Source organism: Crinia signifera, chromosome 1, assembly GCF_055691185.1.
Source record: "Crinia signifera chromosome 1, ASM5569118v1, whole genome shotgun sequence".
In the NCBI taxonomy this organism is placed as follows: Eukaryota; Metazoa; Chordata; class Amphibia; order Anura; family Myobatrachidae; genus Crinia; species Crinia signifera.
This window is the reverse complement of record NC_139217.1, coordinates 395,530,367-395,556,647: the sequence shown is the minus strand read 5'-3', so window position 1 is coordinate 395,556,647 and position 26,281 is coordinate 395,530,367.

Sequence of the window (26,281 nt, the reverse complement as noted above, 5' to 3'; positions counted from 1 at the left end):
GCCAGGCATGCACGATACACAGTGCAGCCTGCTGAGCGCCGAGCCTAGGACACAGAAGGGCTCGGCGCTCTGCAGGCCGCACTGTGCAGTGTGTGTGCCGGACCTTACCGTGGACACTGAAGGAGCTGGAGGACGATGCACAGCGCGGGTGATGGTAAGTAATGGGGACGGGGTAGGGGGAGGCGGGGTGCTGTCATGCGGGGGTGGGCGGGTTGACGGAGGTATAGCACTGTGCCGCTGGGGGCCCGGACTGTAGATCAGTCCCGGGCCCCGACATTTCTTGTGGCGGCCCTGCAACTACTACTACTACTAATAATAATAATAATTACAATACTACTACTACTGTTATACTTACTTTTATCCTAGACAGAGATGGCCGAAAAGGGGGCCGGACGCTGACATCATTTCATGTCCGTCGTCTGCCCCAAGCAGGTATCAACATGCCTGCATCTGCACAGGTACACCAGCAGTTTTATTGGCAGGCCCAAAAAACGCTGGGCGTTCCCCTTCCAGCCCACTATTGAGCAAACAACGTGGCAAGTGTGAAACTCGCTGAAGCCCCATGCTCCTGGGGTTTGCACATGCGCATATTCACGCATGCACATGTACAAACCCGGTCATCAGACAGGGGGGCGAATTTGGCCCGCAGCGAGCGGATATGATTCGCCCCTTAAGTGTTATGTTCCAGAGACCGGCACTTCTTATCATGTTAATGCCCAAAATGTAAAATAGCAATGCTTTTAGCAGTGGTGTTTTGCTTGTAAAATCATTGCCCTTGGGCATAACAACAGTCAAAAGCTTTGGATTTTAGAACCTGGCAATTAGTAAGTAAACCCCCTACAGTAGTCTCAGGGATCACATCTAGAAATGTCATTTCCTATATAAGGAGACATTTTAATACAAGCTAAGCTTTAGATGTTATACAGTTGGGGTATTTTACATTTTCTGCCCTCAGCAGGAAACATATGCTTTATATGTCCATCCAGAAGGGTTACTCTGTGATATATAAAATGAACACACTTCAATTGACATTTATTTTTCAATTTGTTTGACATTCGCCACGCCAAATTTGCAAGAACCTAAAATCGGGAATAGCTGTTAGGTATTGCACAAAGAAAGGGCCAATTACAAATGCCATTAGAAAAGAGCAATGTAATCTATCTGTGTAGCATTTGTTAGTTACGCACAGCAGGGCTAGCCATTTATTTAAGCAGAAGGAATTTCCATAACATTCAGCCCGGGACGTGAAAAGAAATTGGCAGGACATTTGTAGTAAGTGACGGAAATCGGAGTGAGAAAGTGTAACAATACGAACTGTTATCAGTGTCTACTATAGATTCAGTAGAACAGATCTGAGCCAGAGAGAGAATATCTATGTATACTGTATGATTGTATGTATGATTGTACATATGTATGTATGCATAATGTACACATAAATATAAATAAAGTAACAGGTCCTTAGTCCAGGCTCCACAGGAGGAGGCATCACTCACAGACTTCTTAAAGGTGGTACAGTATATATTTAAAAGTGCAATATAATTCTTATAATTTTTTCTTTGGTTCTGCACCTGCACTTTATTCACGTTGCACTCAGCTGCACTTTATTCACGTTGCACTCACCTGCACTTTAATTATGTTGCACTTGCCTGCACTTTATTCACATTGCACTCGCCTGCACTTTATTCACATTGCACTCGCCTGCACTTTATTCACGTTGCATTCGCCTGCACTTTGGGCCTTATTCAAATCTGAGCTCAGTACAAATTTGTTTGGAAAATGGGCAAACCATGTGCACTGCAGGTGGAGCAGATGAAACCTGTGCAAAGAGAGTTAAATTTGGGTGGGGTGTGCTGAAACTGAAATCTAAATTGCAGTGTAAAAATAATGCAGCCAGTATTTACCCTGCACAGAAACAAAGGACCTGGTTATGTGTTTTAATGTAGGAAGACACCCCTGCAGCTGCATCTATTTACCCAGAATGCCAAACAACCAGTTTGTGTGTGTGTATATATATATATATATATATATATATATATAGATAAATACACTGGTATCCTGGGTCCTTGGCAGGGTCCCCTGGAAGGAGGCGGCACTCTCACGACTTTTTTTTTCAAAGATTTAATGGTAGTTCATAACGTGCACAAGAAAAACAAGGCGTTCTTTATATATATATATATATATATATATATATATATATATATACATATATAAAGAACAATCAATAATTTGACATATGTAAAATGTATTAATACAATAAACTATTTGAATCCATAGAATGTATAGCTGCTCCTTGAGGCTGGAGTAATTGTCTGTGTCTTTGACAATTATAACAAGATGTTGAAGGACAAAAGGTACTTGTTTAGTTTCATGGCGGCAGATAAATCGCATGTGATATATCTTCCGCCGGGAAACTAAACAAGTACCGGTCAAAACAACAAACAATACGAAATGCGTTTAATCTCGCAGAGTCTGAATTAATCTTCCAATGCTAGGCCATGCCTGTCTGTATAGCCTAGTGTTTTACACATACAACCCGGGAGTGTAACCGGCTCCGTCTGTTAAAAGTGCATGGCACTATAAGCTATGCTGTGAGATTGTGGTAGTTTGAGCAGCTCTATGTGGTACGTGATCCCATCTGTTATTATCGTGTACGACTGTCATTAATATATTTTATTTGGATATCTGCATTATTTAGTGCTCTCTCTGATAGCTTCCTACCTAACATTTGTCTAGAAACATCCAGCTGAGTCACCCCCCCACCCCCTTTTATAGTTATTTATTTTCTCTCTAAAAAAACAACAAGTATTCAGGCACAGCAATAAGTTAAACCTACAGTATAACACCCAATAAAAAACAATATGGCAATCAATATACTCAGTGACCAAGTTAAACTTTTCATCTGAGTATGCAAACAACAGCCAGTTCAAAGCAGAGGGCTGTAGGAACCTGCTACAAATTCAGTGTATGTTTGTGCTATGTTCTATTTTGATTTTCTTTAGGAAGTAGCTGAACACAAGTGTTGGTGAACGGTACAGGATATGCAAAGCTAATTGTAGAGAACATATGCTCGCCCTACATTAAGGGAAAAACAATAAGATTTTTTTTTTGTGTGAAATACATCTGCTTTATATATTGGAATATTTAAAATGGGTGGTTTTACTATAAAGTCAGACAGAGATGTAAATTGTTGGGCATGATCTCTGTGCTATTCCACTATTCTCTGGTAAATATAATAGCGCTCACTCTGGAGTCATCGGTGTGTTCCTGGCAAGTCTGCAGGGAAATCATTTCAAAGGCAACACCAGGTGGATTTTCTCTTTTTAATGATTGCCCCTTTAAAACATTGGTCACATTTGCCATAGTTGTTATCTCTCAAGCCAGCAATCACTTTGGGCCTTACTCTGGTTCACTCTCAGAGGCAAATTCCTTCTCAAATGGACAAAACCATGTGCACTGCAGGTGGGGCAGATATAACACGTGCAGAGAGAATTAGATTTGGGTGGGGTTTTTCTTCAAAGTGACATTTATATTGCAGTGTAGAAATAAAGCAGTCAGTATTTTCCCTGCACAGAAACAAAATAACTCACCCAAATCTTAATCTCTCGGCACTTGTTACATCTGCCCCCTGCAGTGCACATGGTTTGTCCATTTGAGAAGGAATATGCCTCTGAGAGTGAACCAGAATCAGGCCCTTTATACATTAGCGCACAGAAACTGTGCTTATATTCTCTAGCCAGTAACGGGCTGTGTTCATTTTAGGTAAAAAAGCCATCCTATCTTTCCTTTTCTATTATTTAGCTCATGTGTTCTCGAACAAAACAAAGCATGCTTTATGTGTAATAATTTATCTCACACGATACCATTAATGTGGCTACAGTATCTCCATCTTTGTTCCTCAGGATGGGAGATTCCTTCCTCCTGCTGACCTGGGACATCCTTTTCCAGGATGCTGAACTGAAGAGATAGCAGAACTTTTTCCTTAAAAACATGCTAGCTGTGAGCAGCCCTGGACTCTGTGAACTGCACTCTTGATCAGGAGCATCCTGTACGTAACACTATTGTACTTTCTCTGACTGGAGAGTGAGAAGTATGATTAAAGTTTGCCTTCGTGAACAGAATCTTCTCACACTGCGGCCTCTAGAGACAAGGCAGCCACACTGCTTTCCCAATGCAAACTGGGTTATAGTAGGTTCATTATACTTATATTATTTATCAGGTTTGTTAGAGGAGGACTGCACTATTTGTTTATGTATTTTTTATCTTATCTATACAGCATTGTAAAAACTATAAATTAATATGCCAAATAGTGATTCATTAGCTCACTATCTCTGTCCAACAACCATTCCACCATTACTTCTACTAGGACAATATGCATACCTCCCAACATGACCCTCTCCAGGAGGGACAGAATGCTCTGTTTCTGGACTTCCATCTTAATTTATGATTGTCATCACCTGTTTTAAACAGGGTAATTGATAAGAAAGGTGTTTAAGCACAGGTGATGGTAATCCATAAATTAAGAAGAAAGTCCAGAAACAGAGCAATGTGTCCCTCCTGGAGAGGGTCATGTTGGGAGGTATGAATATGTATTTAATACAGAAAGTCACAAACAAAATACAACATAACGTATGGTATTCTAGGCTTGTGCTTATTGTGTTACCTGTGCTGCACTGTTATACTAATCCAGTACTATTATACTGATGTGGACGCACACTAAATTATTCATACTGATTGGCTCATGACCATTCTCTCTATTGCTGCTTCCATGTGGGCAACTGGCACCAAATTCACACCTGCTGGTGGCAGACAGGGAAGTGAGAGGCCACTGGATGGACACAGGGTGAGGAGAGAGGCTGCAGGGATTGGGGCTTAATATGTAATAGGCACTTCTGTCGCATAATGTGTAAGGTGAACTGCTATTGTGTGGCATAATGTGTTATAATGGGCACTAATAATGCATGGCATGTATACAGGGTATTACTGTGTGTGACATAATGTGTATGGTCAGAGGTGTAGCGTGTATGCACCCCAAGTGTGCATGTGCGGTAAAATTAATGGGAAATATTAATAAATACTAGGGGCAATATCCACCTGGGGCATGGGGAGCTAGATATTCCAACCTACTAAAGTAACTGCACTAAATAAAATACAGCTAAGATATGGTCCGCCAAGCACTGTGATTTGCTCGGCGCCGTATTGTATAGCTACTGGCAGCAGTAAGGTGGTCGCTGCCCACAAGAGTAATGATGATGGGACTGTTGGGACTGTTGATGATGGGACTGGTCTAATTGAAATGCATTTATAAGTGCATATACTAGGGAAAAGGAGGAGTTATGAATAGTAAGGGGAGGAGCCTACACAGTGCTATTCCCTCATGTACTGCTGTCAGTCAGGGCAGTCGAGGGGGGGGGGGGGGGGAGAGGGTACTAATTACCCGGGCCTGGGATTGCTGGAGGGGCCTGGTGGGGGCCCTGGTCCGACCCCGCCATACCTTCCCCTCCGTCCCTCCCGGGCAACAGCAGCACACACCTACAGCAGCACATGCTGTGCAGACAGCAGGTTCAGCATGAGCCTCTTACTGACAGCGTGAGAGCTTATGCTGAGCCTGCTGTCCGTATAGCACATGTTGTATGTGTGTGCTGCTGCAGAGGTGGGGGGTGGGCAATAACACTCCCCCTTTCGACTTTAAAGTTTTTTTTCACCCACCTTAGACATTTTTAGGGTTGCGGCCTAAGCGTGGGAGGCAGCCACCTCCCGCGAATAGGCCATGCCTCCAAAATTTGACCGGGGCCCGGCATAAACTCTTGGCTGCCCTGCTGTCAGTACAAGAGTACTACTCATATTCCACTTGCTGGAAGAAAGTAGGCAAACTACAGAAATGTTGATGTACAGTCTGTTAATTATATGAGGACTACTAATTCTTGAAAATATGTTTACAGCAAGTTTGGTTAACAATGTCTAATAGTAAACACTATTAACTAAACCATTATATATGATTAAAAAATGTAACAAACATTAAAATATTAGCACATATAGCAAAATAAATTTCACTGACTGAAATAGGTAACATAAAATCTATTTGAAATTAAGCCACAGGTGTACTGAATACCACATGAAACAGAGTAGTGTGTGACATTACTTTAGGGATACATGTATATATTACTGAAAAATGTAACCAGGTTTCTACTGATTAGGAGCCGGGCAGTGGAAGTTCTTCTCAAGTGGGACTTCTTCAGGATAGTGGGGTCTCAAAACAAATGCCATCTGGAGATTTCACAGGGTTGTGGGAAGTAGGTGTCACGCATTCTTGCTATGCCATAAATGTTAACATATCTGTACAATAATTGAAGTTGTGTATGCCTCTGTACCCAATATCATTATTTCCCACAGTAAACCCCTTCGTATACTATTAATCCAAAATCAAATCTTTATTTTTTAGTTTACCTCCATTGCAACACACGTACAAATATGCGTACAATATTTAGAACTTTAAAGTGATCATAATTTACTTGAAATTCATGTCTCAAATTACATGATTTTAGCTATTTCTTTAAAAACCCTTCTATTAATAATATATTTTTATATTGCAATATTAAATAAAAAATAAATGAAACCATAGTTTCATCTAAGAAAATAAAGACTAATAATACCTTAATGAATTGTTTTTTTTAAAGCTTTTTATTAGTCATTTAGTTCTGATTTGTAATTCGTATATCTCTTACATATTTGTGATGGTCTGGGATACTAAGGGGGTTATTCTGGTTGGTACGGTGAAACGTACGTACGGTCGGTCACACCGTACGTTTCCCGTACGCTCACGGTGAGCGTCAGTCCGCCCACAGAACAGCCGCACACGGACGGTCACAGACACCGACAATGGGGAGTGGTGTACACTTGAGCGTATGCCACCGTGTACGGACGGATCTCCCTCTTAGCCACCGATACCTGGCGTACATGAGAGCGTACGCCACAGTGCACGGACGGATCTCGTCCGTTTTCCCACCGCTACACATTCCGTATATCTAAACGTACGCCACATACAAACATGTTCTAATATTGTTCAAAATAAGACTTTAGAGCAGGCATGTCCAACGTTGGCCCTCCAGATGTTGTGAAACTACACATCCCAGCATGCTTTGCCACAGTTTTGCTATTAGAGAATGCTAAAACTATTGCAAAGCATGCTGGGATGTGTAGTTTCACAACATCTGGAGGGCCAACATTGGACATGCCTGCTTTAGAGTGTGATGTTGGGATCCTTTGTTAGAGATATGTGATTGCAATAATGTGCTTGGTGGCATCTTACATACAGAGTGTGCTACATAAAATTCATAGCAGATATCAAAGTGCATAATGTATGTTGTTGGGCAAAAATATACAGATTGTGTGCAAAATAGTGGCCATGGCCTTAGGACAGTGCTCCACCATTGCAAGTAGAAATTAAGTCCAAAAACATCCTTGTTGCTCTTAGACGTGGTTTATGTGTCTTTTTCATAATAAAAAACTGGTATGTTTGTGTTACAGTGAAAAAGTTGACTTGTGTCGACTCCTGTGAATTGAGTGTCCTGCTTTTTAAAGTATACAAAAACTCTTTCTGAATGGGTGTAGATGGTTATAAAATAACTACCTTGACATATATAAGCAGGTCTTAGAATGAATATTACCTAAAATTAAACCAACCTTTACATGTAGAGAAGTGTAGAAAGATAAGGTTCCAATGTGTTTGAGGGCTGTGTGTGGCTTACAGGTAGTGAAATAATGGTTTTCACTTAATAGCCTGCAGCATTGCTTATTACATTCAGGTGTATGTGTTTGACTAGTAATCAGCGTTAATTAGCAGACCCAGGCGTCCGCTCTCATACGGTATCTCTAGGGGTGGTCTGGAGCAATCTTTGGCATCCGCCTGTTTTTGGGCCAAAATGCACGGTGCGTTCGCCGATCGAGGCGGTTGTGGCACCGTGCATTTTGTGTGCACACCCCCGTGTACGCCCATGTTTACGCCCAATTTTCCTCATTATTCCGGCCGCTCCCATAAAAACGCCCACATGCCGCCCACAATGACGTGTTCTTGTGGACAGGTTTTTTCGCACGGAGAGACCCGTCCGTGAGCGGTGTGAGGTCGCCGCACATGCGCATTGCTAAAGATACGCATGCACAGATGAAAAAAAAAAACGATCCGCCCGTATACGGTCCCACCGTACCAAACAGAATAAGGCCCTAAGTGCTTGGGTTCCTGCAAAATACAAAATTCCAAAAATATTAATCAAATTACTTCCAAAAATACAAAAAAATTTAAAAATGCTACAGATACAGAAAAAAGCAAAGGCATTGTCCACTAAAAACATTTTAAAATAAGATTGCTGCTCAGAGAGTCTGGAGATTATGTCTACACAGAGAGGTGTACGCTGGGCCCACCATGGGCTCGAGGATCATGTTCAGGGCCTTCCACTGGACAGATTTGGATGAAAACTTCAGAGAGGGATGGCAAATGGTCTGGGATGCCTATTGGAGTGTTTGGGTCCCTGGTGTCTCTTCTACCAAAATTTCTTTACAAAATGCCAAAAAACAAACAATCAAACCCAAAACATCCAAGCATTGCCAAGATGAAATGTGTGCATACTTACTAATTCTGCACATAAACACTATCTTCACACATGCAACAGCCTGCAGCACATTTGCTGTGTTAAGATAAAATAAAATGCTATTTACATATATGAGCTAAGTTCTCATATTTTTCACTCAAAAGTTTAATTTGTTATGCTATTAATGGCCATATCACCTTACATATTTTGTGTCAGATACAGTGTAACCATTCTCACCACGCTTGTTAACCTAAGGGCATTAGGTGTTTGATTTCTAGTAAAACAAGCAGTCAAATTTATAGATTATCTAGGTTAAAAAAGTGCACTGAAGTCCATAGTATTGCATGCCAGACCAGTACAACCTTTGCAGAGGTCTAGGGGCCAGATGCACAAAGCTTCAAAAGGGATAAAATGTAGAGTTGTAAACAGCCAGCCAATCAGCTCATACCTGCCATGTCACAGACTGTGTTTGAAAACTGTCAGGCAGGAGCTGATTGGTTGGTTGTTTATCACTCTCCATTTGATCACTTTTGAAGCTTAGAGCATCTGGCCCTAGGTGTACAAGTCACATGGCATGCAGTACATGCATTTTAACCTCATCTATTTCACTGATAGATAACTATATTTAGTAAATGCCATCTGACAAGTAAGACGCATGTGTGGGCTGCATAATCTAATACACCAAAAGGTTTCGTTACCTAAACAGACAATCACTTTATCTAAAATGTCTAAAATGTCAAAATAGAAAGGGAAAACATATTAAGAAAATATGAAATAACTCATTCTTCAGCAGTTTGCTGAGCCTTGCTGCCATAAACTTTACCTAACTAGACCTGTATATTAAATACCATTCCATCATTGTCTACATTTAAAATGTATATCCATGGGTGCTGCTGTTGAACAGGTGCATGAAAACATGTTATGCCTCTTAACATTTAGATAGACCTTAAACCTTACGACCTCCATCATAATGTGGCTGCTAAATTTATAATTCCATTATTGTGCAGTTCAATGTTGAAATGACCTCACCTCTCCTGCTCTTCCTTTGATAGTAGGTGTTCCCCGACATTTTATTCTTGGCCCTCTTCTTCTTTTTCTCTATACGTCCTCTCTGGGTGAGCTTATGTGCGCACTTGACTTTCACTATCACATCTATGCTGATAACACTGAAATCTACCTCTCCTCTCCTGATCTCTCTCCCTCTATCCTCACTCATATCTCCAACTGTCTCTCTGCTGTCTACTCTTGGATGACCCAGCGCTTTTTTAGACTTAAAATATCAAAGACTAAGCTGACCCCTTCCCACCCTCCTGCATAAAAACTGATCATCTCTCATCCTAACCTACTGTTTATGCCCACTTCTTTCCCTTCTGTGTCACCCCTGTCTGTCTAACCCTCCCCTTTAGAATGTAAGCTCTCACAAGCAGGGCCCTCTCTCCTCATGTGCCTTTCTTAGAATATATAAACCACTGCCACCCTGATGATTGCTTCAGTGTCCTGTCCCCTGATGCAACTATCCATATTAACCATGTACTTGTCTTGTACTGTAATTTGTTATGTGTTTTTGATTATAACTATTCTCTGTAAAGCGCTGCGGAATCTGTGTGCGCTATATAAGAAACTGTTAATAAATAAATAAATAAGTTAAGGCATCATTTTCTACTCTTTCAGAATGTCTGGGAGAATGCAGAATTTTTAAGCTATCCTGGACTGTTGGAAAAGTAGACCACCCTACCAGATTCCTGCTTATACCTGCTATGGGGTTTACTAAGATGGGAGTTGGATTGAAGATGAGACGTCGCCAATAGCAACCAATCAAATTTGACTTCTTATTTATTTAGCACCTTTTAGATGATAATAGATATAATCTGATTGGTTGCTCGGCCAACATTTCATCTTCAATAAAACTCCCATCTTAGTAAATTTACCTCTATGTGAGCAGCCACTGAATCTTCAATAATCCAGAAACTGGTGGTTATTCTGTTTCACTCGCAAAGGCAAATTCACTCTCTAATGGACAAAACCATGTGCACTGCAGGTGGGGCAGAGGTAACATGTGCAGAGAGTTAGATACGGGTGTTATATTTTTTCTGTGCAGGGTAAATACTGGCTGCTTTATTTTTACACTGCAATATAGATTTCAGTTTGAAGTACAAACCCCACATAAATCTAATTCTCTCTGCACAAGTTACATCTGACCCACCTGCAGTGCACATGGTTTTGTCCATTAGAGAGTGAATTTGCCTTTACAAGTGAACCAGAATAAACCCCACTGTGCAGTGGAGACAGGGCTATAATGGCGATGATCATGTTGTCATGCCCCTTATAATTTATAAGTAGTGTGGTTTGGGAAATATTATCTACAAAGTTCAGAGTATAAGACAAACTAGTACAAATATAACTCATACGCAGAAGAGAATATATTGCACTGTATTTTTAAATAGCAATAAAACAGACACACATTTATAAGAACACACCTTTAGACACACAAGGGTGTTTCAAGAGAGGGGAGGATCCGCGAGCAGCCTCCACTGTGGGCACCCTCCTCTCTGATGGCAAGTAGACTCTGGCCTTATGTCAGAGTCTACTGCACATGCTCAGGTCTCTGGGATCATGGTGCCCGTGCCTTGTTCCTGGGGACATATCCAGTGCACATGCGTAAATCCCTCAGAAATGGCCGAGACGGACATTTTTCAAGTGATTTGCATCTCCAATGCCGAGATGCCAGCACAGGACTCCAGAGGGGTAATTATAATGTGTAGATGCAGTGTGTGCGGTGAGGGGCCCCTGGACCCAGGAACCCGTGTACACCATGCACACTGCTCCAATTCTAGAAACGCCTATGGCACACACTCTGGCACATATTGAGTTAATGAGACTGGATGACTCACTAAAATCTGGCTCACCACCAGGTCTATGTATTTGTTTGAAGTCCAATAAAAATAAATGTTATTTTAGTGTATGCAGTACAATGCTGTCATGTGGCAACATTTCTTCATGTTACGTTCCAACCAGTTTGGCCGATTCTTTCCAGTTTATATTGTGTATAATGTGTATCCAATGCATTGCTTATGTAACCATAGTAAAAGTTCCAGAGCAGCAATCCTAAATCCTAGCATTCAGTGTATGTTCAAAATAATTATTATGTTACGTTAAATATGTAGTAATACGGACATTGTATAACAGATTTCCTTCGGAGACTAGTCGGAGTGACAAGGGTGACAAATGCATTTTGGAAACTACAATATTACACAACAGCATTATTATTCATCTTCGTGCCTTCCAAAACAACACCTGCTAGAAAAGGCTACATGTAACCAGGCGCCAGGTTTGGATGCCTGCCTGTGAATACCGTGCATTGGCAATAACATATACAAACTGGAGCAGGTGTGAATGTTGACAACAAATGCAAGTCCTGGACTCCCAGCATTAAAAGTAAAGCACTTCTAACTTATGATTTTATTTCTGCCAAACTTCAGTCGTTTTTATGTTGAAATGATTCGCTGATAATCTTTTATATGCCTTTTTCTTTTTTCCTACTTATAAATACAATATGTTGTACATTAGTTTCCCTGGATCTTTTTTTTTTCTATTTGGCTTTGCCATTTAGTGTCACACACAATGCACAATCTCAAGCACTAGAAATAAATCATCTTTTAGTTGCAGTACATAAAACACCGGGAAATAAAAAGTCTAACTTTTGCCAAAAAACCTTTCAGATTTTCATTAGGCAATACTTGCAGTTAACCGTGCAAATGGCTTTCAGTATTGCAAAGCAAAGCTAATGTGAAACAAAAGGTAATGTATTTCTTTGTAAATTAAAGACCTAAATTAAGATTAATATTATACAAAGGATGGAAAAGATTTTAAAAAATTGCTTATGTTCCGGATGGATAAGGCTTGGCACCTAATGCAACCATGGCAAAATTCTGCCAGTCCCCAAATGAATATAACCACAATATACTGTATATGCTTTTATAACTGTAAACAAACCAAAAAGTTAGACTGGCCTAGGGGCTGGGCGGCCATTAGTCCCCCAGGCCGTTACAATGTTGCTGTCTAGGCTACAGCCATCTTGGTTGGGCCACACTGCTTATATATTATTATCTTTTGTTGTCTGAGGCAGACAGAATCTTCGCCCCAACCTGCTGCTCCAGCTGTATTGTCTGATGGGTGTCAGGTGTACCAAATAATTGTGCTTCCAAACTAGGAGCTATCAACCAATCACAGTGCCAGTAGGTGTGTCTGTATCTATCACATGGAATCTTCAAGGGCACAAAGAGTCAGTTTGTTAATGTAGGAGGTATACGTAACATAAGGGTCTATGTACTAGGACTTGGAGAGAGGTAAAGTGGATGGAGATAAAGTAGACCATTCAGCTCATAATTTATTTATTTTATTTATTAACAGTTTCTTATAATGCACACATATATTCTGCAGCACCTACAGACAATATTTGAACATTCACATCAGTCCCTGCCCCAATGGAGCTTACAATCTATATTCCCTACCACATGTACACGCACACACAGACATTCTAGGGTTAATTTTTTGTATAATGGTATATTTTTGGAATGTCGTAGGAAACCGGAGTACCCGGAGGAAACCCACGCAAGCATGGGGAGAATATACAAACTCTGCACATAGTTAGGGCCATGGTGGGAATCAAACCCATGACCTCAGTGCTGTGAGGCAGTAATGCTAACCATTACACCATCCATAATGCCCATAACTGCCATTTTTGAAACACAGCCTGTAACATGGCAGTTAAGGGTAGATTGGGTGGTACTTTATCCCTCACGACTTTATGATTATCTAATATCAAGTACATCTTCCACCAATTTGGTTTTCCCACAATAATGTCAGTATTAAAGATGCCCATATACTGTGCAATATGTGCTATGTGCATTTTGCACTAGATCACATTGAATCTAGTTCAAATTGCATGCGATTCACTACAACAGCATGCGATTTGAACTAGATGCGATGCGATCTAGTAAAAAAAAGTACTGCCTGCACACACTTATTGGGCTATGTGAACTACGCAGGAGCACGTATTGTATTGCAAGCCAAAAGAAACACGGTGTGATGTGAACTACATTAAACAGTTCAAAGTGCATCGGAGAATCTGGACACCATAATCATTAGCTGAGATTAGTGGTGGCACGTATAAAGCTACAAAAATATATATGATTTACATCACAGAACTAGGTGTATAGTAAATCCACCAGAGATTTAAAATAATGGCAACTGTGGCATAATGCCTCTAGAATTTAGATCTAGCATCAAGATAATCATGCAGTATCCAACGATCGACACAAATATCAACACAAGCTTTTTTTTTTCATTGTTTACTATCCATGTAGACTATAATTGGGAATAGTAACATTTGCTGAGTGCATCAGCACTGCACGCCATGCTAATGGACACGTTAGTTACATTCATTTGGGTTACATGTGGCTTACAACGGTAAATGGAAACCAAAAACTTTTATCAACCTTTTTATGTGTCATTCCTTTCCATGTTTACCTTTTGATTGAGTTGATCGTTTGTACCGGTCTACTTTTTCCATTCCTACATAATCACCCTATTGACATATTGAGGAATTACATGGCCAGATATTTCTAGGACTGCATTTTGTAGCTTTCTCCAATAGCACTACACACCACATACATGAAAATGCATCTAGTATAATTATTGAAAAGTTTCCTGCATGGCTGTATCTACTGTATGATGGTTCATGCAAGGAATGCAGGGCCAAGAATACAGACAGCAGGAGTAGAGAGAGATCAGAACACACTGTCGGAGAACAAACAAGGCACTGAGGTAACACAAATAGCACTGGCAGAATTATTGCAGCATAACTGACATTATTTAGACTTTATAGTGTTAGTAACTTTTACAAGGCAAAATGTGCTACATGATTCACAGTCTATAAATAAGTTGGTTTATAAAATAGTATTGGCTTAAATGAAATAGTGCAACTGCACTTTACATCCTGACTCTTCTTCACAATGCCCAATATTCTATAGCTCTATCAACAACAGGAAGAAATACATTAGGGTTGGGTTCCATTTCTAGTTACTAAGCGCTATATGAAGTGCAGGATATCTGAAAGTCCTGGGTGTGGTGAGAACAGTACCGTGCTATTTTGCACAACTCCTAAGATTTAAAAATTGTTATACTCTATAAACTTTTAACAAGTAGCAAATTATCTCTCTCTCTCTCTCTCTCTCTCTCTCTCTCTCTCTCTCTCTATATATATATATATACACATATATATAAAAACTGTATTTTTCAACCTTTTACAAGCTATTTAGATATTTCAGCTATAAGGGAAGATTTAAGATACTTATTTTAGACATCTCACAAAGTACAGGACAAGGGTTTCAGATAAATAGGTCTACAATATATAGACACAGATGGAGCCGGCTCTATTTGTTCCCGGTGCCTGCCAGATCCCTTTCACTGGCGAGCGCCGGCGATAGGGACTGGGACGCATGTGCGTCTCATGCGCACGAGCATCCCAGTATCACGGCGGCTGGGCAGAATCAGGGAGACGCTGCCCAATTCGGGGGGGGGGGGGGCGAGGGGGACTGGCGGCGATGGCGGGGGAGGCGGCGGGGACCGGCAGCAGGGCAACGGGGTGCGCGTGCATCTCGTGCGCGCGCACGCCCCTGGCAGTAGCCGGCCCCTGCAAAGATGTAGCCTGCTACATCTGTAGACAGTCAATTGGTCGGCACAAAAAGGTTGACATTCACAAGGTCAATGCATGAAAAAAGTCGACATGAGCTATTTCAGGTCTTTTATGTCAATGTCAAAACCTGAGCCTGAGGACCCCCAATTAGTGTAGTGCCTAAACCTTGCATGGCTTGCTCCACTCACTATGCTTTGGGCCAGATGCTTTGCTTGTCAAGTGCCATAATGCACTACCTCACTGCTATTCCCAATCATAGTTAAAGTATGGAGAAGTCACTAAAATTTGAAAATACTCATGTCGACTTTTTCACATGTTGATCATTGCCAAGTTGTCATTTTGCTGGTGTCGACCTTTTGTGAATGTCGACCATGTGAATGTTGACCTTTTGTGAATTGCGACCTTGTGTATGTCAACTGTTTGTCAATATCAACTTTGTACATGTCGACCTTTTGTTGTTGACCTATTGACTGTCTATCATCCAGATACCCCGGACAATATCTAAAGATATTTAGAGGGGTATTCAATCCCGGGTCATGACTGATGGACGACCCTGGCCAGTTCTCGGCCCGCTTGCCTGTTTATCATTTAATCCCGCCTACCGATCGGCGAAAAGGGGACGTGGCCACGGGCATGGATTGTCGAGATACAGCTGTGATTTTGACAATCCACGGCTGTTCTCGGCAAAACGGGCCGACAGCTTCTAAAGTCGTGTTCTTTTTGCCGAGATGCCTATTCAATGCTGTCTGTAAAGACAGCATTGAATAGGCGCCTGCCACTTTTTCCCCATTGGAAACAGCGGCGGGGTTGAATACCCCCCTAAGTGTCTGTACACTGTATGTGGCCCTGCAGATCTGTGTTCAACAAGGAATGTGCCTAAAAATTGTCCTACCATTCAACCACATAAGTTAGCAGCATTAAGAAATCATGTACCTCAAAATATGTCCAAATGCTTTATGGGAAACAACTAAAAGCAGTTTTGAAGTAAAAATGATTGATAGCTCAATTACATGGAGATGCTAGCAATAGGTTGGCAATGCTGACAATGTGCAGATGACAGGAACCCATTCATCTTTCCTTAAGGTAGGTGAAAAGATTAATTGATGGAATGAAGTGACAGACGGATCGATTACATATGGTAGGAAAATATATCTGATATCCCCTGCTTACCCTGCAGTCATCATGTGGCCTGCTGTCAACCCACAGCCATCAAATTCTGAAAACTGCAGCATTTTGAACATCAATTGCGGTCAGAAGGTGTTGGTTCCCACAGCCCCACTCTATTCCGTGGGAAAGAGATCTAGGTTGCAAAGAAGATTCAATTTGAGTCCTCTGCCCTCTCCGACCTAGGAGGTTAACAATAGTCACCAGCATAATTGTGAGTTTAGAACAGACAAACTCCCTAACCATTCTTACAGGTTTATTGACAAACAACAGTGACAGCATAACATATGTAGCGGTGGTAAAACCATCTTGCAGTGGTGATAACAGCGGTAGAAGGTACTCACACCTATGATGAGCTGCAACACTCAATACGTTGGGGTGCATATGGTCTCGTATGAGCAGTAACATACCCAGCGGCTATCTTGGTAAAAGTACAAGGCCTGGTGCACTACAGGCAGGGCCGGATTAACAATGGACCTGATGGAGCTACAGCTCCAGGCTCACTCTCCAAATAGGCCCATTTTGTAGCTGAGGGTCAGGGCTTTCCAACGAGCCCAGCCCCGTGTCGCTAGCCCCCCAGGAACCAGAGATACCGCCAGGCAAACCTGGAACGTTGTCCCCATAGGATAGATGGGACCCGCTAATTCCGACCTCCACCCGGTTCCAACGGCTGTCAGTTCCCACTCCGGCATTACAGAAGCTCGAGGTTGATCTCAGTCGAACCCAAATCGCTGGGCCTTCAATCTGATACCTGGTCCATATGGGTTCATTTGTTCTAGAGATATTGTGGGTAAACCAATTTTTTTTTTCATTTCTAAAATGTAATTTCATGGCTGCTCATGTTGTTTGAGGTCAGAATTCTCTGGAACCAAACGGCCCAGTTTCACGGAACCAAAATCATTCGAAGCCTACATTTAAATGGGTCAGTTGGTTCCGAAGATATATCTGTTTGTTTAAAGGGGGCGGCGGTGGTTTTCTCTCCCCCTCACACCAGAAAATGCAGGGATTAGGCTGGTGTAAAAGGGGCCAGTCCGAGAATGTCCTTGCATGATCCTGGGATCATATTCCCGGGTAAGTCCCTGCATTTTCTGGTGTGAAAGGGGTATTATTTCAAATAGCCAGGACATGCAGTGCTCTGAATACAGCCGGGCAGCCCCCTGCTCTCTGCCCGGCTGTCAATCAGTGCCAGATTAAGCCTTCGGGGGGGCCCGGGGCACTTTAGACAGGGGGACCCCCTTGCACTTGTCATTACTGGCCACAAATTGCATGAGAGAATATTATACTGTCAAAACACAGAGTAAAGACAGTATAAACTTGGTCAATGGGTAACTGCTTACTCTGTAGGACTGTAGGAGACCTCACAGTGTCAGTGCCTCTGATTAAAATCCCTCCCATGACTAGGCTGCTGCTGCTGTCCTCCATAGGCCTGAGAAGCATGTAATGAGCTCCACCAATCAGAGCTCAGCATAAACCTCTCAGCCTCTGCCTTCTTGTGCAAAGTGTCATGGGACTTAGTCAACTCCCAGTAATGCATTGCACACTTGTGCAGTCAGTGTGCCTTGGCTCCCGATGCTCAGCACCATTAATCAATGTCACATTGGCAGATAGGTGAAGCTGCAGCACTACCCCACTCCATGCACAAAACCTTTAGCTAAAAAAAATAATAATAATGTTTTTGTTAAAAATACATGCCAACCACAGGGGGCCCCTAGCTAGAGGGGGCCCATGGGTACTGACCCCATTTTCCCCTGCTTTAATCTGGCCCTGCTGTCAATGGCTGTCATTTCTGCCCCGCGGCGGCTGTCCCCCAGTTACTGCGAGCATGTATTCCCCCTTGGTAATGAGCATGTAATCCCACATGGCAACGAGCATGGAACCCCTGGCAATGAGCATCGAACCCCTGGCAATGAACATGTAGGTAAGCAACACTTATGTAGCATCATTTTTAATAGGCATTATGGTGTTTGGCATAATACCTAATGGACATTATGGTGTGTGGCTTAACATGTAATGGGCATTATGGTGTCAATTTTTAATGCGCGCCAAATGCCCCTGTTTATGGAGCATATTGTGCATTTTTGCTCAATCTGTTTGGTATAGTGCAGGCATGTCCAAACTATGGCCCTCCAGCTGTTGTGAAACTACAAGTCCCACCATGCATTTCCACAGTTTTGCTATTAGGGAATGCTAAAACTATGTCAAGACATGCTGGGACGTGTAGTTTCACAACAGCAGGAGGGCCACTGTTTGGACATGCCTGGTATAGTGTGCATTTTGGCTCAATCCATGTGGCAAAATGTGAATTTTGCCTTAATCTGTGTGGCATAACATGAATTTTGACTCAATCTGTGTGCCATAGTGTGAATTTTGGCTCAATCGGTGTGAATTTTGGCTCATTCCATATGTCATAATATGTAAGAGGCAAGTACAGTATAAGGGGGTTACTATTGTGTTACATGATTTGTATAAGGGGTATATGGTGTGGTAACTTTAGGTGACCACATAAAAGGTGCTGAAATGTTGTCTACCAAGTTTCGGCTTTCAGTATTTTTTTTATGACTGGAGTGCCGCCTCACCCCTATCTGAGGACATCGGCATCCTGCGGGTGTACCTTTGGAGGGCACCTGCCAATATATCTCTGTGCATTTTCTTATGCCAGCCCCCTGCCTTTTCCAGGCATATATAATTAGTTGAAAGCATTTACACAAATAAAGACACACCCATGAGCAGACCACCCAACCAGAACACTGGTCACGCCCCCCACATTATTGCGCATAATAGGCCCTTGATCATTTTCAGCTCCAGGCCCATTTAGACCTTAATCTGGCTCTGACTAGAGGAGATAGAAGCCAGTGTAGTAGCATACATGTGAAAGCATATAGCCAATAAGATCCCATTTTGAGATCTGGTAAATCCTGGTAAATCCAAACCTGCACATCTCTAATAAGAATGTAAATAAATATTGTAGCCTTATCTATTAAATATTAATTAATTAGTGGCCTTTTTCAAAATATAAAAATTGCCCCCTTAAAAATTAAAAGTAGTGTACCCTTATACGAATAAAAATCTGCCTTAGGGATATATGGAGTGTGTATACAGGCCAATGGCCCATCCAAGATATTGTTCGGTGGCTGTACAAACAATATATCAGTAAGTATCTAAAGGCCTTACAGTCTTTGCAAGATATATTTACATTGTTTAATCTACTACTTGGTAATTCACTTCAACAAATGTATTGACATACAGTATAAACATTTCCAAGGACTTGAAATGCTTTAAAATGTAAATTAAAAAACTTTTTACAGGGAAATTATTTAATTTGTATTAAGTAGGCTACGTGCTAATCACAATGCTGATGAAACAAGCTATATTTCTAGGGGATAAATGATCAGGGTTTCTTAGTTAAGGTACATATTTCAGTGAAATCTTTATTACTGTATCGTGAAAAAGGTAACGGGATTGGCAAATGAAAATTGTTAGTAGGTGCTATTTATAACCAGAGGCTCAGGAAACTAATTAGATGCTTTTGCAGAGTTCCGACCTGACTCAGCAAGCCCTAATGAAGAAAATAAGTCAATTCATTTTCTAGACAGAAAACCATAACGCAAAGGAAACTGTAAACTAGCTATTTGAGTAACACGTTTATTACCCATCATAGTGATATATTTCGTTGAGTAAAAAGAATAAAACAATGAAGTTTGAACTCTAAAGTATAATTATTTTATAAGTGGAGATGTTTCTTTTGCTCAAGGTGTAAAAAAGTTTATCAAATCCCAAAACAGAGCTAATAGAAATATTTAAGAACAGCAGCTCAAAGTGAATGTACATTACAGAAGCTGTCATTTTGACGATCTTTTAACTAATTTAGTTATATTAGTTACATCCATTGTTTGTGGGTGGGAATGGATTACAGATAGGGGATGCATGTGTTTCTTGGGGTGCACCCTGCTTCACAGCTATCATTTTAGCCTCTACCCGGGGACAGCAATATTTCCCTGTCAGTTGAGTCCACCATGTTTGTAAAAAGGACTGGATACCCCATGTCGACTGGTAAAAGCACCTAAGGGCTTCAGCCCCCCAATGCTTACTGATAATCCCCCTCCACTCCCTCCACTAATAGTTGAGGGTAGGGCAGTAGCGGTGGTGGATTCCTTCAGATTCCTAAGCTCCATGGTTGCCAAGGACCTGAAGTGGAGGATCAACATCATTGTGGGAAAAGCCCAGCAGAGACTGTTCTTCCTACACCAACTCAGGAAGTTAAAACTGCTGCAGGAACTCCTGGTGCTCTTCTACTCATGAAGCACCCGGTAAACAATCTGTTTGCCGTGGTCGCTCACACACAGCGCATACACATGCACGCACATTTAAAAAACATTGCGCACCCTTGGTGCGCATGGACCAGAATAAGGTCCGTGGTGTAACGGTTAGCATTACTGCCACACAACACTGAGGTTATGGGATCAATTCCACCATTGCCCTAAATGTTCAGAGTTTCTATAGTCTCCCCGTGCTTGCGTGTGTTTTCTGTGGTCCAGTTTCCTCGCACAATCCAAAAATATACGCGTATTACAGTATATGCTCCCTACCCAACCCCCCCCCCCATCCCCCCAACTCAACTGTGTACATTGAAAACTCCACTGGGCAGTAATTTACATCAATGTTTCAAATATTCTCTGTAAAATGCTGTGAAATATGTGCATTCTATAAATAACTGGAAATAAATAAATATATACAACAATGACACAAGCAATGAATAGGAGGCAATGACACATTTCCAGCAATGTAGGCTAAGAGTTCTGATGGAATGTCATGGGCATGTAGGAGGAATTTATGCAAAAATCATTTAATTTCCAATTATCTTTTGCACCACCCATGAAACAGTTGCAAATGTGTTCTGATAGTTCTAATGGCAATTTTACCAAGTGCATGAATGAGGTTGGGGCTGCTGCTGATTCATTTCTGTGCACACAATGCGCCACTTTGGCAACTTGCATGCCGAGTCGAAGAAGACTCTTCTAAACTCTCATTTACATTACTATTTCTATTTACTAAATTCTGGACCAAGGAGCTTATAATGAATGTTTATTTCTCTGTAGATTTTATATCCACACTAGCACTTGAACATGGCTTAACTCCATTGGATTTCTGTTGCTGAGAATTTTTAGCAGGCGCTAAGTGTAAAGATGGATTCGGCTGAGAGATTGACAGTCTCTTGGTCAACACCCTAATGTTGACATGCTCTTGGTTGACTTTGATAGGAGGTCAACATGCACTTGGTTCACAATGACAAAAGGACGACACAAGCCAAAGGTTTATGTGGCAAAGGTCGATACATGAAAAGGTTGACATGAGTTTTTTTATGTTTGGTTTTACAGACTTTTGAATGCTTTATGATCCATGTGGACTATGATTGGGAACGTTAAAGTTGTGCCAAGTGCAGCAAGGCAGCATGCATGATGGGTATGTGCTACACTTATTGAGGTTCCATTCCAGCAGATGTCGACATTGACACAAATGTGACCAACTCATGTCGACCTTTTCCAGGTTGACCTTTTCCTTGGGTCAAGCTTTGTCATTGTCGACCTAGTGTATTTCGACCTTTTGCTGATGCCGACCTTTTGTCAATGTCAAACTAGTGCATCTCAACCTTTTGGTGTCTACCTATTGACTGTTGACCTACACAGTTTAGGCCTGTCCATCCACACACACACATGTAAAACATCTGGTTTTCCTTTATTGCTCTTCTCCATGCTGTCACATCAAGATAACATATGTCAGTTTCGCTCGAAGGCACTTTGTATAAAATAGTTAAAACGTGATCCAAATTCATTCAGTAGTTATGGCGTGATGCTTTATCGGACAGGCAGACAAACAGGCAAAAATTCAGGTTTTTTTTTCATCTCGACAGTTCATAAACAGTCAATAGAGGTATATTTCTCAAAAAGAAAAGTCCTATGTACACAACCCTTACAGTTTTATTATATGTATCGATGGATTAAAATTGTTATTTATATCTCCTTCATAAAATTTGTTATTTCAATAATTAAAAATTTGATATTGATTTATTTAATGTTCTGAACTCTATAAATATTGTATTTTATCTGTTTATTAATACATTATGCCATATTTAGTTATTGTCTTTAATAAATACAAAACAACAAAAAGGCTAAATTCCAACTTCATTTCTAGAAGCTGCCATTGATGTAAAAGTGCCTTTTTGAGCAGACAAAGAATATTTAGGTCAGAAAGAGAGTAGAAAGCATTTACATGCAGATACAGTCAGTGTTTTTGACCACAGTGTCAGTAAGCCTCAACTATCAAATTGAGGTGACAGAAAAAAAAAGCACAATTCTTTTCAGATTTTTTTTAAAGAAGGCATTCCAGAAGGTGTAAAATGCAAAATGATTGAAAGGAGTTTCTTTCTAGTCTATATTGTAATCAAAATTGTTATTATATGTCTGCATAAATCTTACGGGTTTACTTGAACCCAAACTTTTCTAAAATAAATAAAACAAAGGGTAACTGAATTTCTGAAATGATTTCTGCATTTGAAATGATTTCTACATTTGGTAGTCAATAATAATAATAATCATCATCAATAATAATAATAATAATAATAATAATATATTGGGGTTATTACATTATGTTGGGGTTATTACTAGACTTTATTTGGGGTCAATCTAATAAGGAGCAAGTTGGGTCCGGCAAACTATTGAATGAATTAGCTCTCTAATGAATTTGCATTCCAATTCAAAACTCATCTAGCGGTTTCCCAGAAATTGTAATTATTGTTTTGTGTTCACCTCCATTAACAAGTAAAAAGGTAGTTAAACATGTTGGGAGACACTCCATATCAAGAGCAACATGCTTTCCATTGAATAATAATGCACTTGAGGGGTATAAATAAGATAACTTGCCAATCAAGACGTGCGTTTTCTGGTGATTTTTAATAATATGGTAAATCACATGGGTCATGTATGTTCAGGTTTTTTATTGATGGGAAAAGAGTTTTTGAACTTATGTAGATGGAAGTTAAAAAAAAAAATCTATGTGTATAAAAACATAATTCAATTTAAATACATTTTCCAATACTGGGAAGCAAAATTTCCTGAAAAACTCTTACTGGCTATCAGTTTTCTGCCTTCAATAATCCATCGTAAGCTGCCCATACAGGCTGCGATCCCGGCATGCGTTCTGGGCTTAAATAGCATCCATCTCATCGCATTGCATGCAATGCGATGCGATGAAAAGCAAGTACAAAAAGTATGTGCAGCACATACTTTTTGTACTGTGCGATGAGGTGTCCCGCGGGAGCGCGCACCTAAAAGCACACACCGCACCGCCGGGATCGCAGCGTGTATGGGCGGCATAACACATTTTATAAATCTCCAATACTTTATGTCCACTAACAACCTTCTCTATCTCAGTGCTTGATTCAGACTTGATAGCTATTGTGCAAAGTTGCAGATCACCGAGATTAGGTAGCTACTGCCAAGGCATAAAGAATCCCCCCCCCCCCCCCATGTAAATTTGCAAGTGAATTACAAATGGATCACTAATTGCTATCCACTTTTAAATCCGTAGGCAATTCCCAAACCTTTGAATGTTTTTTTTCAGTGTGTGTGAATGTGAGTAGCTCTGATTCTTCCACAAATCTGCGACTGAGACAGGCTGATCGAGACCGGCACTGATGTCCTCGATCAGCCTGTTGTTTTTCTTACACTCCAAGAAAATGGCAGGTTGCCACCGCCAAATTCCAGCTTCCTGTCAGTCAACCTCCGGCGCTATGCGTTTATGATCCATACACATTGTTTGTCACTATTATCGTCATGCATGTGTGATGTGTACAGTACGCATGGGCAGTCATTTGATAATCGTTTGATTTGCGAATTTGCTGATCAGCAATCAACTCTGAATCAGGCCATCAATTCATACTTTTGCTTTCTAACTTAAGGAGCCCATACATGGTCCGTTGTGGACCGGCTCAGTTCTGTACTATGCGATGCGCGCTCCCGCGCATCACATAGTATGGTACAAAAAGTATGTGCTGCACATACTTTTTGTACTAGGTAAACATCGTATCGGATCGCAGTGCATGCACAATGCATGCACAAGGGATGCGATCCGATACGGTGTGTGCTGTTTAAGCACAGAATGGATCCAATGAAAGGACCGTGTATGGGGGCTTTAGATAAAAAAATATTTTTGGAATACTGCTAACACAGGCATTTATAAAACAATGAAACAAAGAGGTAAAAGAAAAAAAAACCACCCAGATGCAATTAAAACGTAAAAAATATGTAATATACTGCTAAATGGCACTTCTTGTGGACCGGGATAGTTTTACCCGTTTTAGTTTTATAGTTTTACTTTTTCTTGCACCTTTTACATGTAATTTTTTTGCAGAAAAGTCATTCAAGCTCACTGAAAATCATGTATTTTAAAATGTCTAATTAATTGTATGCCTATGGTGCACACATTTACGCAATGCATTTGAGTTCCATGCTACGAGCTCACTTTCATGATACGAGAGTAGCAAACTCTTATCTCGTTGTGTTTTCTTCTATTTGCCAAAGCAAGATATGGCTTTGCAGTCTATGAGGCCGATTTAGAACTGCTGGAAGCGTGCCAAATTCGGCTCCTACTCCGATGTTCGTGGTTTGCGCTTTTCAGCTTGGATCGAATATGGTAAACTGCTCACATGTGCAGAGCTGGTCTTGTGCATGCTCAGATCCCCACCATTGGGCATTATAATGTTGAGTCACTTATATGATCCAACCTGTAATACAAGGAATACGAGGAATTTCAGAATTTGGAAACAGCCACACCTTAATCTTACTAAAATCCTTTAACAGAATCCCAATTCAGTGCATTTCTCATATCTAGGAAACTTTACACATAGTTGGGATATTAGCCAGCAGGATCAACTCATTCTGCCAAACAGTATAATATATACAAAGTAATAGTCAGATAGTAAAGTACATCTAACAGTTTAATTATGCATGCTGTAGTTCACAAAAAGACCCTAATTTTAATAGCATCAAATTAATTCTTCAAATTGTGTTTAAGGGAAAAATTTTAATAATACCCATTTTTTTTAAATCAAAAAAGTAGTATCAACAGTTGAATTCCCCCCCAAGATGGGAATGCAGCAGGCAAAAATGAGGTAAAAAAAAAGTGAAATTAGCATTCATTTAATCTATTATTGTCTGTTTTAAATTTGTATTCACCTGAAGAAAAGGTTAGAGGTGCATTTTTTTCTGTTGATCAGTAATACCAATAAATCTATTCTGATTACATTATATAAGAAAATAAAATGTGAAAGATGCCAAAGTGATTGAATACATTTTGTAACCACTGTATATTTACTGTTTAATTCTCTGAATAACTTGCTTTCTTCATCCAGCCTGATGACACTAGCTTAAAACCACAGACCAAAAGGTTACTCATTTAAATAATTGTATTCAGCCAAAGAAAACCTTTATTTCTTTGACATACAAATACAGAGTGAAAACCACTGTCTATCAAATTTTCATGAGTAGTGAATTGAACTGGAAAATAAAAGGTTCTGCTGGAATATTGTTGAAGTGTTGATTTAATGTGTAATTCTACGTTAATAGAACCTTTAAAAGAAAGGCCACATGATGTACAATTCAAATCAAGCATATATGTGAGGATTGCAGCACAGAATGCATTATTTATCTGTACACAGTTCTTAACTCGATAAACTCATAAATGAACAGGAAAGGTGAAGCAATAGGTGAATTTGTAAAGGTCAGGAACACAAGATAAAGTAAAAATAAAAAATACCATTTGCATTCTAAGCTGTAGTTGCGTA